The following is a 17,589-nucleotide window of genomic DNA, read 5'->3' on the forward strand; positions in this document are numbered from 1 at the left end:
TCGGCTCTTCTGTCTATTCTGTTCCATTGATCTAGATGTCTGTTTCTATGCCAATATAATACTGTTTTGGTTACCATAGCTTAGTGATATAATTTGAAATCAGGGAGTGTGATACCTCTAGCTTTGTTCTTCTTTCTCAAGATTTCTTTAGCTATTCAGGATATTTTATAGTTCCATACAAATTTTAGGATTTTTTTTTGATTTCTGTGAAAAGTGCCTTTGGAATTTTGATAGGGATTATGTTGAATCTGTAGATCTTTGGGTGATATGGGTAATTTGGGTAATATGGACATTTTAATAATATTAATTCTTCCAAACCATGAGCATGAACTATCTTTCCATTCATTTTTGTTTTCTTTAATTCTTTTCATGAGTGATTTATAGTTTTCAGTGTATAGGTCTTTCATCTTTTTAGTTCAATTTATTCATAAATATTTTATTCTTTTTGATGCAATTTTAAATGGGATGGTTTTCTTAATTTCTTTCTGATACTTTGCTATTAGTTTAGAGAAATACAAGTGATTTGCTTTACTGGTTTTGTATCCTGCAACTTTACTGAATTTATTTATTAGTTCTAGCAGTTTTTTGGTCAAGTCTTTAGGGTTTTCTATGTTGATATCATGTCATCTGCAAATAAAGACAGTTTTACTTCTTCTGTTCTGATTTAGATACCTTTTATTTCTTTTTCTTGCCTAATTGCTCTGGCTAGGACTTCCAGTACTATGTTAAATAAGAGTGGTGAGAATGAGCCTCCTTATCTTATTCCTAATCTTAGAGGAAAAGCTTTTAGTTGTTTACTGTTGAGTATGATGCTAGTTGTGGGCTTGTCATATATGGCCTTTATTATGTTGAGGTGTGTTCCCTCTATGCCCATTTTGTTGAGAGTTTTAAAAATCAAGATACATCTATGTAAAACATATAGAGTTTTCCAGGAATATATTTTTCCCTAAGAGATTTTATTGAACCAAATGTGTTTACCAATCAATACGGTTCAAAATCAAGAAATATTCATTGTATTTGTCAGTTCTAAGCTATGTGTACATAAAGCAGATGTATTTTCCTGTTTTTAAAAGAGCTATTGCTATTGACTGTAATTCATCATGGCTGGCTGAGAGCAGATTAGTTGTCATCTGAGGTCTTATACCTCATTTTCCACATAGTAGATGAATAAATAGAGCAGATTCAAAACATGGACTTCATCACAAAGGAAAATTTTGTAAGTCAACATTCATTGAAAGGGTTGAAGACAGATGCATCCCTTTTAGTAATCTACAATTACGAGCTTAAAACAGACTTCTAGAGTCAAGATATCAAACACCTCTGCAATTCTCTGCCCATGTTTTGCATGTAATTGCTGCCCATGGTATCACAAGCCAACTGAATGGATGAGGAGGAGGGGAAAGGCTACACAACAACCATGACAACAACAGTATCCTACACATACACCACACTTCGTAGTTTACAAAGCAGTCTCACATCTGTAACCTCATTTCAACTTGTACACCTCTTTGTTGTAAACAAGATTGGCGTTAATATCCCCATTTTATTCGAGTGAAATGAGACTCTGAAACATTAAGTGATTTGTCCAAGTTCACACAGCTATTTAGAGGCAGAGCTTGAAGTCAAGTATGTCTTTGTGCCCTACCCAATGATTTCAAACTTTGTATGCCTGCGCACCAACAGAGGATTTTGTTTAAAATGCAGATTCTTGTCCCTACCTCCCACAGATTCTAATTCACTATTTCTAGTATGGAGCCCAGAAATTTACATTTTTCACCAGAATCCTAGGTGATTCTGGCACAGGACAAACCCCATTTTACCTAACATTGGGAAGGATGACGAGGGATAGGAAGAATCTGTGGGTAGCATTTAACATTGAATATTCATCACTAGCCCAATAAGAAAAAACTTAGCCTACTCCTTATCATTGGTAACTTTAACCAGCATAGTAGTTAGTTAGGATGAAAGAACCAGTGATGTTGGTAGACGTGTTTAAAGTAACATGCTCGTAACATCATTCAACTTAGTCCCATTCGAGCTTTATGAACAGTTGATTTGGGTTAATTTTGCCTGGTTATGATATTACCATCCAATAATACTCATGTGCCAGTGTCCAGGGATAAGACCCTGTTGTTCCTTTGGGACAACTTTAATAAGACTGAACTAAGTCTTAGTCTCAATAGCATGACAGTTTGCCAACAGATGATACCAACCCTTACCTAACAATCTGCATTATAGGCGATTGAGTGCTGCAATTTTTTTGACTGAATTTTCTTATTTGGTTCTTTTAATATGACTTTGAGCATCAGGACTTGCAAACCAGGATTACAAGAACTGATTTATTTTGAGCAAGTGAAGTCAAGAGTCATGTTTTAGAAAGACTTTTTTTTGTATTTCAGGCAGGTCAATATCAAAGGACATTCACTTAGAGAGTGATGACCTGGTGGTTTTTTCACAAACGGAACAAGGATTTTTCATGTCACCATGAATTTAATACTGTCTCTTGTGTTTTCCTTTGCAATCTCTTTGATTGGATTACGTTCAAGGATACACAGGCCTCTTGCATTTTGAGTACATTTAAGAGTTCGTTCTCCAGCTTTGACGTTCAGCTCAAGAGTTTCAACAGCAATTAATCAGAACTATCCATATGAGAAACATCATTAATCTTTGCCAGACAGAAGCGGTTATGTTTGCAACTCAACTTCAGTGGACTCTTTGGCGGTAAGATTTGCCATTTTATAAATGTTTTGAAAGGGAAGACAAGGCTTTGAAGCAAAGTGGGAGAAATGGTTTCAAAGAGTTAGGAGCAGAATCCAAAAGTCTCTCCACCAGCCCTAGAGGAAACATTTGTTTCTGCTGCAGCTTATGAGAACAGTCACTTCCACGTTGAACACCATCCAGGTGTGCATTAGGGCATACGGTTATCCATCCTCCAAGTTTCAGTCCTCAGCTCTTCTCTGCCCTCTTCCCCTGGATGAGCTCATTTCTTCCTAATTTCAATTATCACCTCACTGCCTCCGTAGAGATGACTCATGGATGCATTCAGTTACCCAGGAGGTATTGAAATCCCACTGCTATAATAACTGTCATCAGAATAGCTTCCATTTATTAAGTTCTCACTATTGCCAGATGCTGCGGAAACTCTCTCTGCACTGGGGAGAGTCGGGTATGGCGGTTAAGATGGTGCAGGGTCTGGAGGCCAACTGCTTGGGTTTGAACAACTTTGGGCACTTACTCAGTTCTCTCTGGTTCTGCTTCCCCCTCTCCAAAAAGAGTAACTAGCCATAGAGTCTTGTTTGTTTTTTTCTTTAGAATTAAATAAAAGATTTCCTATAAAACATTTAATATAGTGCCTTACTCATAGTAAACTTTTAATCAACATTGGTTATAATAAATTAATTGTTATTATCTGTCTTATTTTTATATTTTAGAATGATACCCTTAGGATGTAGTTACTATTTTTTCCAATTTTTTCCATACCTGTGTTCTTAATCATCATGATAAGAGCATCTCTGGATTATGCCCTGTGAGAATAATGCATTGTCAGAAAAGATATCATTTCCTTAAGAAGGATCTTTCCGAATATCATGTCTTCTCAGACAAGGGAAACAAAAGAAAAAATAAACAAATGGGAGTTCATCAGACTAAAGAGCTTCTGCAAGGCAAAAGAAACTAGGATCAAAACAGAGAGACGACACACAAATTGCGAGAAAATATTTGCACATCATATATCTGATAAGGGGTTAATCTCCACAATATATAAGGAACTCACACAACTGAACAATAAAAAAACAAACAACCCAATCAAAAAATGGGCAGAGGATATGAACAGACATTTTTGCAAAGAAGATATACAGATGGCCAATAAACACATGAAAAGATGTTCAACATCACTAATCATCAGGGAAATGCAAATCAAAACTACACTATGATACCACCTTATGCCTGTTAAAATGGCTACAATCACTAAGACTAAAAATAACAAATGTTGGAGAGGGTGTGTAGAGAAGGGAACCCTTATACGCTGCTGTTGGGAATGCAAACTGGTGCAGCCACTATGGAAAACAGTATGAAGGTTCCTCAGAAAACTAAAAATAGAAATACCATATGACTCAGCCATCCCACTACTGGGTATCTACCCAAACAATTTGAAATCAACAATCTAAAGTGACATCTGCACCCCTGTGTTCATTGCAGCACTATTCACAATAGCCAATACATGGAAGCAACCCAAGTGCCCATTGACTGATAATTGGATAAAGAAGATGTGGTATATACATATGATGGAATACTACTCAGCCATTAAAAAAACCAAATTCATCCCATTTGAAATAACATGGAAGGACCTGGAGGGAATTATGCTAAGCGAAATAAGCCAGACTGATAAAGACAAGCACCAGATGATTTCACTCATATGTGGAATATAAACAAACACATGGACAAAGAAAACAGTTCAGTGGTCACCAGAGGAAGAGGGGTGGGAGGTGGGCACAGGGGGTGAAGGGGAGCACTTACGTAGTGACAGACAAGAAATAACGTACAACTGAAATCTCACATCAGTGTAAACTATTATGAACTCAATAAAAAGGGAAAAAAAGATGTCAGTTCTTGAACTCAGGTTGCACACATACGCAAAGAAGAGGACTGAGACAACCATAACAATAGTAGAAAGTGCTATGAGAGCTCAGGATCCTAATTGTCTGTCCAATAGCCTTGATCCCCTCACCTGGCTTTCCAAGTACTTGCAGAGTCGCAGAATGTCAGAACCGAAAACGCAGTGAACATCAAGACACAGAGCTGCAATCACAATAAAATGCTCCATTTACAACCAATGGCATTTGTCTCAGAGAGGTTAAGGGGTGGTTAAATGGTTAAGGGATGGTTAGTGACATGGGCAGAGTTCCTGACTCTTTACTCTGCCACTCACAGTAACATGTCACCACTTGGTGTCCTACCATCAACAATATTCACCATTTCAAAATGTAAGCTTACCATTCAAAATATTGATTACCTATTTGTTACTGTTTAGAAGGCCTGTGTTGACAAAACTCGCTCTTTCAGTGTAGTGCACATACCACATTGCAGTTAATCAGAACTCTCCATATCAGAACCATCCTTAAGATTTATGAGACAGAAGCTGCTATTTGTGCAACTAAACTTCAACAGAACTTACCATTTTGCAGATGCTTTGAAAGGGAAGGCAAGGCTTTGAAGCAAAGTGGGAGAAGTGATTCTTTTTTTAAGAGCTCAGTTAGGATATTTATCCAAAGAACTTGAAATCAATGATCCAAAGAGATTTATGCCCCGCTACGTTCATTGCAGTGTTATTCATAATAGCCAAGATGTGGAAGCAACCCAAGTGCTCTTCTACAGATGAATGGATAAAGAAGATAGATAGATAGATAGATAGATAGATAGAGTAGATAGACAGATACATGAAATGCTACTCAGCCATAAAAAAGACAAAATTGTTCCATTTGCAACAACATGGATGGACCTCGAGGGTACGATGTTAAGCAAAATAAGCCAGACAGAGAAAGACAAATACTGCATGATTTCACTCATATGTGGAAGATAACAAATACACGGATACAGAGAACAGATTAGTGGTTACCAGATGGGAGGGGGGTTGGGGGCATAGGCGAAAGAGATAAAGGGGAACATATGGTGATGGACAAAAATCAGACTGCTGGTGGTGAGCACGATGAAGTGTATTCAGAAACTGATAAACAATAATGTACACCCGAAATTACACAACGTTATAAACCATTATAGTCCCAATAAAATTACTTGAAAAAATAAATAAATAAATGTTTTAAAAAAGAGCTCATTTAGAACCAAAACCCAAGAGTTGTTGAACTAGTTCTGTAAGGAATCGTTGGTTACTACTGCAAGATCTGGCAGATTATGTCCTTTTGATACAGGAACCAGCGAGTTCCTACATTTATAGCTTCCCAGCAGACTCAGAAGAAAACTCAGCTCCCATGCAGTGGCTTAGGGCCCTACCCTATCTGGCTCCCTGCCCCTTTTCTCCCGACCTCGTCCTCGATTGCTCTTCCTCCATTCATTCCACTTCAGCTGCACTGGCTCCTTTGCATTCCTTGGAAGTCTTCAGGCCTTTGCCCTGTGTACTTCTCTGCCTGGAGCAATCCTCACTGAGGTGTCTGGGTGGCTCGCTCTCTCACTCCCTTCAGGTCTTTGCTCAGAAGTCCCCCCCTCAATGAGACTTACCTGGATTACCATGTTAAATATCGTAACGTGGCCCTCCAGGTGCGCACACACACGCATGCACACACATTAGGAACTATGGTTACTCACTTATATAGTGTCTGACCCAAACTGGGATGTCATTTAGAGTTAAAGGGGGTGCTATTAATAATGATGCTGGGACAATGGTAATAAACTGAGCCTGCCTTGGGCAAACAGAGACATACACCCACCCCACACCTAACCTGTTCTGGTTTTCCCCTTTAGTATTTATCGCCCTTTGACATGCTATAATATTTACATATTTATTATGTGTGTTAGTTATCGTCTGTCTCTCACTCTCTCAGGATGTAAGCTTCACGAGGGCAAGAATATCAGTCTCTTTTATTTATTGATACACTTTAATTGCCTAGAATAGTGCCTTACAGCCTGGCACATAGTAGATTCTCAATAAATATTTGTTGAATAACTATGTATGGGGAAATCAAAGATGATCTTGCAAATCCTTTAAACTGTAAGCATGAGATGAGCTTGTTCGTTGAGTTGTGTCAAAAAAGGTAAAAAATGAATGTGATGAATATGCAAACCCAAAACTTTAATGAGAGCCGTGAAATTCTAGATTTTAATACTGGGTCTAAAAGAGATGCTAATGAGTAATCTGGCTCTAACTCCCTTCCTTCAAATAAGCACACATTTACATTGATGCTCCCACATTATTTTCCTCTTCTCCATCCTTGAATGTCTCTGACTGGCTCTTCCTCATCTTTAAAAAGCTCAGGTGGAAATTTCTCCCTTGAGCTTTCACTTTCCCCACCTCCTCCACCCCTAAAGAAAAAGTCACACCCACAAGACAATGCTACTTGTTCCCTTATCATTTTCTTTCTCTACCTTGTACATGTCCTGGAATGGTATATGTCTCATTACATACATACATCATTTTCTGGCTTATTTCTCATATCTTAGGTGTCTTCCTTGTGTCTTTCAGAGGACTGTAAGTTTATTAGAGACAGGTGCTCTAACTTATTTATTTTTGGCTTCACAGCAACTAGCACAGTACCTGGCATACAGTGGGCACTGTATACATAACTTTTTGTTGTCTTTGGTGAGCCCTGAGCTAACATCAGTGCCAATCTTCCTCTATTTTGTATGTGGGACGCTGCCACAGCATGGCCTGATGAGCCATGTGTAGGTCCTCACCAGGGATCCAAACCTGTGAACTCCAAGCCACAGAAGCAGAGCATGTGAACTTAACCACTACACCACCGGGCCAGTCTGTGTATTTATTGATGTGAATTAAATTGAATTCGATTCAATGACAACTATATATTTCATCTCATTAACCACCCCATCTACACAAAAAGTGCTGTATAACTGCAACATTCCAGCTTAACTGTAAGATTTTACATCACTGTGATAGCAAAGGCCCTTTCTAACATGACATTTTCACTTACTAATAGTTTCTCAGCCTCCAACTGACCCCACTCCCAGCTATAAATGAGCTTCAAACCCTAGTTGCCAGCTTAGAGAAGGCTACCATTTTCCTTGCAAGATCACACATCAGCAGTCTAAACTAGGTGCTTGTATTTACTAGTGAATAAAAGAATGTCAACAATGAATTTGAGCCTATCAAATCCAATCTGTGTATATATGAAATCTTCCACAGTTGTCTTCTCAATCATAAGTTTCTGTATATATATATATATATATGGAATACATGCACACACACCCGTGTATCTATCATCCTTAAAATATATGGGGATAGATATTATTAAAACACATCTTCTGATTTCTGTGGATTATTTTTTGACCCTCTAATAGTTTGATGACGGTGGGCCAAGTCCTTTTTGATTCTGTTACTGAATGATTTGTCCATCACTGCTCATATTTTCTGCTTCTGAGCTATTCGACAGACTTCACTCTGAGATGCTTTTACCATCTGCGTAGTACCACGCATCTGTGTTTAACTTTGATTATACTCCATTTCTTAGCTTGCAACGAGTTCCTTTCCATACCTCCAAGCCTACTTTGGATTTGAATCTTTCAACAGTGAAATGCCTAGGAGTAAGTGAAATACAACAGATCTTCTAAGCAAGACTGTTCAGATTCGCCATTAGCTGTCAAATTTCTTGCGTTTTGCCCTCCACAAATCCATGCCCGGAGCCTTCTCCCATGAAAGCATCCAGTATAAATTGGTGATAAACTCCATCATTTAAAAATCTCCGCCCATTTTCTCCAAAAGAGGATGTAATATACGGCATCTTTTCCCCATCCTTTCCCAGCATGTTTCTTTTGTTCAGTCCAGAATCAGGCAATTCAGTTGACAGGTACACTTGATTTAAAGTGTGCTGACTCCCCTCCCCAGCAACAGCTCCAGATTCTAGCCCCCTAAATCACCACTGCAACGAGGAGAGAAATAGACAAACATCACTGAAAATTGTGAAGAACGCTTTCTCACCAGGTCAAGTCTATCGTGGGATGATCTTCACAAGGCCCCAAAGCTACCAGGGGTCTCTTGGAAATAGTTGCAAGAGTCAAGCCCTCTCAGTTACCAGAAATTCAAGCCGCCTTATGTATGTGTGGAAAAGATGTGTAACATAGTTGCTCTCTAAAGCACCTTAAGGATAACATCCTGTTCGCTTTTCGCTCAGTTGATATCTGTATTTCAGCAAATGTCAGCGAGTCCACATACTTTGGCAGAACAAATGTTATTTTTCCTTTCATAACCGTCCTAAGAGGAATTGTGCAATCCTGTAGATTATCGCACGGAGCTCTCGTTGGCACGTGGCCAAGGCGGAATACTCTTCTCCGGAGGAGGCAAATTGTGAATTAGGTTTGCTGCTGGCAAATTGCTTTTTGTGTTCAGTTTAATTTAGTTTTCATGATTTTTTCCTGCGGGCTCATCCGGCCTTGCTCAACTAACTGGTTTAACAGATCAGTTTAAGTTCAGAAACCCTCAATCTCTCCAAGATTTCAAAATGTCTTTTTATTTAATTCCTGATTAGGACAAGTGAGAGTCACAAATGTTTTACAATTCTCCCAGACAGATATGGTATAGGAGAAAGAGCGGGGGCGGTGGGGGGGGGGGATTACAATAAATGACACCAGGCATAATTTTACTGCACTTCAGAGGAAAGAAAAAAAAATGAAGAGGAATGAACAGCTTTTCACTTAAAGTGAAAGTTACATTCTCTGGACAATGACTTCTTTGAAAATATATTGGGTAACCCATGAATAGCAATAGCAATGCAGCAAAGAAAATTGAGGGTCTCTGTTGAGAATAAGAGAGCAGGACCCAGGACCTGAATGTTCAGGAACTCAGTTTCTGCTCACACTAACCGGCTGGAACAGTCAGCTGTGAGTAAACTCAAGATCCCAGGTTGGCTCATTAATGAAATGTTATTAGAATAACACAGTTTATAGGTTTCAATAATACACCTGAGGGATGCTCTAGTTATAATTATGTTCAACCACATAGGACACTCAAAAAAACCAAAAATTAGAGTAGTTCAAATCAGGTAGGCATTTCTATCTTACCTGAAAGAATTCTGGAGGTAAGTAGTCCAGTACTGACAGAATAATTCCCTACTCACCCAAGCTTTTTCTATCTTTATGCTCTACGGTCTTATCATGTGACTTCAGTTCCATGTTGCTTCATGTTCCAAAACAGCTGCTGGCGTTATGGCCTTTATGTCTGCTTTCCGGGCAGGAGGGAGAGGGGAAAGCAAAAGGCAAACACCTACTGGCTGAGTCAGCTCTCTTTGAAGAACCCTCCTAGAAGAAACTCACGGCTGGGTACTAACCAGTACACACACCATTGGCTGGATGCGTGGAGGCTGGGAAATGCAGTCTTTTAGCTAGACACATTTTTGGCATCCTAACCAAAATGTTGGTTAACTTACTAGAAAATACAAGAAGAGTGAATATTGACTGGGTCACTTCAGTCCGTCATACGGGCAAAGTAAATTTTCCTGAACCTGGAGAGAAGACACTTTGAAACCTCTTGGTCTGTTTTAACCATTATCTTATACCTTATGTAAATATTTCACAAATTATTTTCTTGATGCAAATACATACTTACTTGGTTCTTTTTTGTTTTCTGATAAAATCCTGCAATTAACAAGTAGAATGACATCATGCAGGATGACACATTGCTGACTTCTCATAAAATTTGGGAGGACACTAAGAAAGCTCATCTGACCAAAACCACCCATGATATATTTCCTGAAACATCCGTCATGAAAGCCAGTCCTTCTGCATCGTGATGGTGTAGTTCTAAAAGATCTTTCTTGAAGTGAATATATGTTACTTGGAAGGAGTAACCATTATGCTATTCAAGATCTATTAATCTGTTTCTCCGTATTAGTTTATCAAATTAAGTATTATCACGGAAAGTGGAGAGCAAGGCTCTGAGGGAGTAGAAACAAGCTGGGTACATTTTCAAGAGGTGGGTATGGAAAAGCCAGAGCAGGAGGGGGTCCTTTGTCATCAGAGGACACAGCTCCTGTGAGAAAGATGGAGAAATTTAGGAGAGCCTGCCTAGGAAGAGAGACCATGTAGCATGAGTTCCATAATTACTTTGAATGAATCGAAAAGTGAAGTAAAACACACGCACAGAATAAATTCTCAGTAAACCTTTCTGGCTGACTATTAATTTATGAGTAGAATAATGGATGAATAAATCCTCAAAGGCGAATTTGATCTAGGAAGAGTCCTTTGTTTCTTCAAGCTATTATTCTTGCTAATTTTGGAAGTTTTTATAATAGCAAATTTTGGACCTAACTAAAAAAAGGGAATGTGTGCTCTATGTAGCCAGCCTTGGGAACTGTTGATTCTGGGTGAAGATTAGAGTAACAAATATCAAAGGGACACTGAGAACCACAGGTCACATGCCAGACCAGGCCCTGTGAACACCAAGGAGGCCGGCCAGAGGAGCAGGCACTGGGCTATTAGTGTCAGCCTTAGCATGTAATTATTTCATCCAGCCCTGAAGCAGAGAGGGCCTGGAAATATAAACACTCAGCCCAAGACGATCAATGGACAAAGATTTTCGTCACTTGACCACAATCAAATGGGTATATCCAACTTAACCTTAATTATAGACCATATCATAACTCTGACTATGCTTTTCTTTCCTGCTCTGGGGGCAGTGTGGTATAATGGTTAAGAATATCAGCCACTGGGCCAGCCCGGTTGCGCAGCAGTTAAGTGTGCACGTTTCGCTTTGGCGGTCCAGGGTTCACCAGTTCGGATCCCAGGTGCAGACATGGCACCCCTTGGCAAGCCATGCTGTGATAGGCATCCCACAAATAAAGTAGAGGAAGATGGGCACAGATGTTAGCTCAGGGCCAGTCTTCCTCAGCAAAAAGAGGAGGATTGGCAGCAGATGTTAGCTCAGGGCTAATCTTCCAAAAAAAAAAAATCAGCTATTGTTTCAAGAAACTTTGAATTCAAATGCTGCATCTCCACTTACAAGTTGCATGGCCTTGAGTAAGTTACTTAACTGCCCTAAGAATAGGAAGAATGCAGTTGCTGACCATGTAAGTAACTTGGAGGATTAAGGGAAGACTCAGTGATGTCAGCCACTGTTCTTAGTTTTTTTTGTTGGTGTGTTAAAAGGCCTGTATTAGCTGGAGTTGTCCAGAGAAATAGAACCAATAAAATACACATGTAGAGAGAGATACAGACAAACAGAGAGACAGAGACAGAGAATAGAGACATGGAGAGATCATTATTTTAAGGAGTTGGCTGCAACTGTGGGGGCTAGCAAGTACAAAATCTGGACGCCAAGCTGGCAGGTTGGAGATTCAGGCAGGATCCAATGTTGCAGACTTGAGGCAGAACTGCTTTTTCTTCTGGAAAACTCAGTCTTTGCTCTTAAGGCCTTCAACGAATTAGATGAGGCCCACCCACATTATGGAGGCTAATCTGCTTTACCTGAAGTCAACTGATTTAAATGTCAATCACATCTACAAAATACCTTCACAGCAACATCCAGAGTGATGTTTAACCAAACAACTGGGCACCATAGCCTAGCCAGGTTGACACATAAAATTAACCATCACAGGGACCCAATAAATGTGACCCCCTTCCCCACCTGGATTCTGAACAAATAGAGAAATAAGACAAAAGAGCTCCGGCTTGGAAAATCCACTGTCACTTGTATGACAGGCAAAGGCTAGGATGGAAGACGTGGTTTGTATTTTCAGGTAAGTGGGTGCAGTGGAATTGGGAACCCCCAACGCGCCACCCTCTGCCAGGTAGATTAACATAACCAGCCCAGGCAGTGTTGCCAGATAAGATTTACAGCATGGAGTTGCGGAGAAGGACTCATGTTTCCACTCATAGGTTCACACCTGGAAGGACGAAAAGGAAGATCTAGTTTTTTCTTCCCAAATTTTCCAATCAGAGAAGTCCCTGCTGGGTGGAGGCAGTCCAGAGGCAGAGAGGCCAGCACAGCTTCTGTCCGTTGCGTGCCCTGTCTGGGAAGGAACTATCAGGAGTCAGGAAGAATCATGTCACTACCAAACATCCTTCTCTGCTCACCACCATCATCGTTTTTCTTCCTGATGGAATGGCGCCGAAGGAAACTCTGCCCAAGACATAGCGAGGGCCTTGTACAATCCCATACTCTGCCAGCGGCTTATTTCCTCGGCGCTAGGAACCACCAATTCGTGTCTCCACCCCCAAGGGCTTCAGTTGAGCGCCAGCTGGGGTTTAAAGCGTCAGGCCTGGTTTGGATCTCTTGACACCTCTGAAACAAATTCCCCATCACTTGGGAAAACTGCTCTGTCCCTCCGTAAAAGCTTTCAGAGCCTCTGCCAGCTTGATGCTGAAGGACTCTGACACGCCCAGGGTAGGGGGAGAGCCGGGCTCTGTGGGGCACCCGTCCCTCCTGTGTAGAGAAACCTGGGGGCTGAAACCTGATGTGCTGACCTCATCACTCTCTCCCTGGCTCAGGATCCAGGGTTGCTCACTTCCAGTCCTCTTGAAGCGGCTTGCCTGGGCAGGGTTGGTGTCATACCTCGTATCGATCAGAGCTAGGGAGTGGAAAGTTGCCTTAAAAAGCAGATGAAAAATTAAAGTGATCTTTGGCTGGCAGACTGGTTCAAAATGCAGAGCCTCTTGGCAGCTTGGGAGCAACGTTATGTGGTCCCCATGTGAGAGAGGGTAGTGAGACGTGACCACAGTTCTTTATTCCAAAGCCAGCAAAACTGGCCAGGCTTCGCATTTATCTGAAATAAGTCTTTTGGTTCTAAAGTGAGTTGGGAAGATGCCTGAATGAGTCCCTAGGTCCCTGGTGACTGGGGAAACCTGAGGGAGCCTAAGGAGCCAACATTTGGACGGAGTTTCAGCCTGGTTTGGGAGGCTGCGCAGAATCAGGGCAAGAACGCGGGCTTTGGAGACAATGCTCCCCATTAACTAGCTGCGGGACCGTCAGCAAATTATTTGATCTCTCTGGGAAAATTAGTAACCTCTCTAGGCCACATTTCAAAGGGACTCTGAGCTGACATTTGAGAGCTAACTTTTTCCTGGCAGGAGAAATTGTATGCTATAGTAGAAAAAGCTAGTCAGGTATGGTTTAAATTTGAGATCTGCCGTGTATCTTGCGTGACCTTGGACAATTGCTTAACCTCTCTGGGCCTCAGTTTCTTCAACTCTAAAATGGAAACAAGTAGAACCACCTCACAGTGCAGTGTCTAGAGAATTCAATAGAATAATAAAGTGTGTAGTAGCCCTCCAAAAGATGTGCTTTCTCATCCTTTGGTGTCTTCATTGAAGACTGACATTTGGGGAACTGGGGTTCAAGTTTTGGGTATAGACAACCCTCTCTGGACTTCCTGATTTTTTTTCTTTGCCTGCATCAAGTATCTTATTGTCGGGGATCTTACTTATCTTACTTATCTTACTGCATCTACTTGTCAGGGATACTCATAAGATCTGTGGAAAAAGTAATCTGCTTGATTTCCTGGGGTCAATGTGTTCACTGGTTCTCGGGGAGGATTTGGGTAGATAAGGCTAAAGGTTTCCCATAATTCTCCTTAAGCGGCTTGGCTCTGATCAGCGCTGGCAGGGGCTCCCTGGACCGTGCTGTACATTTCTGACTGCTGCACAGACGTGCATGTGGATCAAAGATCGCCAGAGCTGCCAAATTCTCGGAACAGTGTTCATCCTCATCAGAAAACACCACGGAGGCCTGGAGCCCTGACCAGGGTGGTTTATATCCAAGAAAGTCGTAAAGTCAGAACATTTTATGCCAAAAACAGGCTCAAATCAAGTGATAGTGATATTGGTCAGCAGGGCTGGATGATTATGTGGTTTTTGTTCTTTTTTTTTTAAAGAAAAGAATTCCAGTATCTACATACTAATACACATACAGATTCAATGCTATCCCAATCAGAATCCCAAGAACATTCTTCACAGAAATTCAACAAACAATCCTAAAATTCATATGGGGGAACAAAAGACCACGAATTGCTAAAGCAATCTTGAGCAAGAAAAACAAAGCCGGCGGAATCACAATCCCTGATTTCAAAACATACTACAAAGCTACAGTGATCAAAACAGCATGGTACTGGTACAAAAACAGGTGCACAGATCAATGGAACAGAATTGAAAGCCCAGAGATAAAACCACACATCTATGGACAGCTAATCTTCGACAAAGGAGCAGAGGGCCTACAATGGAGAAAAGAAAGTCTCTTCAACAAATGGTGCTGGGAAAACTGGGCAGCCACATGCAAAAGATTGAAAATCGACCATTCTTTTTCACCACACACCAAAATAAACTCAAAATGGATCAAAGACCTAAAGATTAGGCCTGAGACAATAAGTCTTTTGGAAGAGAATATAGGCAGTACACTCTTTGACATCAGTTTCAAAAGAATCTTTTCGGACACTGTAACTCCTCAGTTGAGGGAAACAATAGAAAGAATAAACAAATGGGACTTCATCAGACTAAAGAGCTTCTTCAAGGCAAGGGAAAACAGAATTGAAACAAAAAAACAGCTCACTAATTGGGAAAAAATATTTACAAGCCACTTATCCGACAAAGGGTTAATCTCCATAATATACAAAGAACTCACACTGCTTAACAACAAAAAAACAAACAACCCGATCAAAAAATGGGCAGAGGACATGAACAGACATTTCTCAAAAGAAGATATGAATATGGCCAATAGACACATGAAAAGATGTTCATCATCGCTAATCATCAGGGAAATGCAAATCAAAACTACACTAAGATATCACCTTACCCCCGTTAGATTGGCAAAAACATCCAAAACCAAGAACGACAAATGTTGGAGAGGTTGTGGAGAAAGAGGAACCCTCATACACTGTTGGTGGGAATGCAAACTGGTACAGCCACTATGGAAAACAGTATGGAGATTTCTCAAAAAGTTAAAAATAGAAATACCCTATGACCCAGCCATCCCATTACTGGGTATCTATCCTAAGAACCTGATATCAGATATCTCAAGAGTCCGTTGCACCCCTATGTTCATCGCAGCATTATTTACAATAGCCAAGACGTGGAACCAGCCTACATGCCCAGAAACTGATGATTGGATAAAGAAGATGTGGTATATATACACAATGGAATACTACTCAGCCATAAAAAAAGACGAAATTGGCCCATTCACAACAATGTGGATGGACCTCGAGGGCATTATGTTAAGCGAAATAAGTCAGTCAGAGAAAGACGAACTCTATATGACTCCACTCATAGGTGGAAATTAGTATATTGAGAAGGAGATCTGATCGGTGGTTACCAGGGAAAAGGGGGGGTGGGGGGAGGGCACGGAGGGGGAAGTGGTGTACCCACAACATGACTAACAAAAATGTACAACTGAAATTTCACAAGCTTGTAATCCATCATAACATTAATAAAAAAAAAAAAAAAAAAAGAAAAGAATTCCAGTATCTACATACTAATACACATAAAAATATTTTTAAAATACAGATGCCACATTTCTTGAGTGCTTTATTTGTGTGAGGTGCTTTTCGTACGTAACCTCATTGAACCATCATAGCAACTTTAAGGAGCAGGCACAGTGAGTTCCCATTTTTAAGATGAGGAAATCGAAGCTTAGAGAGGTTCAGTGACTTTCCCAAAGTCATCCAGCTACTTGCAAGCCCACTTTTATAACCACTAAGAGGTACCACCTCCCAAACTAGCAGCTTCAGTTGATGGAGACCTTGCACTTTACACATACTAAGTTCACTTAACGCAATTACCTCCGCAAACCCATAAGACGGTGTTCTTACTCCAAGTTACAAATGGGGAAACTGAGGCACAGAGAGATGGTACACTCACCCAATATCACACAGTAAAACACCTGCAGACTGAATCCAGGACAAAAGCCTGACAACTGTGTCCACAGGACATCCTGAACCGCATGTAGACTTTGCTGCCTTCACGTCCCTCACACTGAGTGCTCTGTCACTGTAGATAAGGTGTCCGTGAAAAGCCCAAAGCAATCCTCTGCTCACGGCCCAGGGCAGGTTTCCACAACTAGACTGACAGAAGGAGCCAGTGGTGCTCACTAAATATTCCTCAGCCTCTGCCTTCTGCACATGTTGTAGGATTACAGCCCCACGCCCCCTTGAGGTTGGATGAGGCCATGAGACTAGCGCTGACCAATGAGCTTGAGCAGATGCCACGTGTGTCACTTTCAAGCCAAAGCATTTCATTGTCAGTGTGAGACCATCCAGAAGTCTTGCTGGGGGTGTTTGAGGTGGTAGCTCCTCCATCAGTCTGGATGCCCAAATGACTATAACAGCAGGCTTCTGCCCCAACCCTGATGGACGTGGAGCATGAGCAAGAAGGAAACACTTGTTCTAAGCCATCATGATTTGGGTTTTGTTTGTTTTTATATAAACCACAACCATCCTGATACAGAACCAGACCTAAAGGAGCTTTGTAAACCTCCCACAGGCCCCAGCAGGTGTCAGGAGTCTCTGTAACTAGAACCATGAACGCAGGTGTTAACACAGATCAGGCAGCGCAGGGTAAATAAGCGAAGCAGCTGAGCATACGATAGGAGAGAGTGGAAGGGACTAGATCAAACCGGAGGGCACATGCTCAAGAAATGTGGGCTCCCTCTTGCCAAATTTTGCAACTTTTGAGAAGCAGCTGGATATTGGTGACTTTTCCTAATGCATTAAAACACCGTGCGGGTGAAACAGAGCTGGACTGTGGGCTAAGTTCACTCTAGGGTTTTCACTTCACAACTCCTGTTCCATCTGCCTCAAGTTCACAGACAGGTCCCAGCTGTCAGCTGTAAGCCAAAGACTTGGAGCTAGTTCTTTGAGTAACTCATGGTGTGACATTGGGCACGTCAGTGATCTGTAAAATGGGTCTAGTGGAGAAAATTCACGACTC

General features: G+C 41.0%; 1 long non-coding RNA gene across 1 annotated transcript in view; it reads right to left on the minus strand.

Annotated features, from left to right (window-relative positions):
- Positions 1-9,928, minus strand: part of LOC139041404 (uncharacterized) — an 84,952-nt gene extending 75,024 nt beyond the window's left edge. Inside the window, exon 1 of the long non-coding RNA XR_011496480.1 lies at positions 9,742-9,928. This is a non-coding gene — a long non-coding RNA (uncharacterized lncRNA). The remainder of the gene's footprint in view (positions 1-9,741) is intronic.
- Positions 9,929-17,589: the final 7,661 nt, after the last annotated feature.

The sequence above is a fragment of the Equus asinus genome, chromosome 21 (genome assembly GCF_041296235.1).
Source record: "Equus asinus isolate D_3611 breed Donkey chromosome 21, EquAss-T2T_v2, whole genome shotgun sequence".
Taxonomy (NCBI): domain Eukaryota; kingdom Metazoa; phylum Chordata; class Mammalia; order Perissodactyla; family Equidae; genus Equus; species Equus asinus.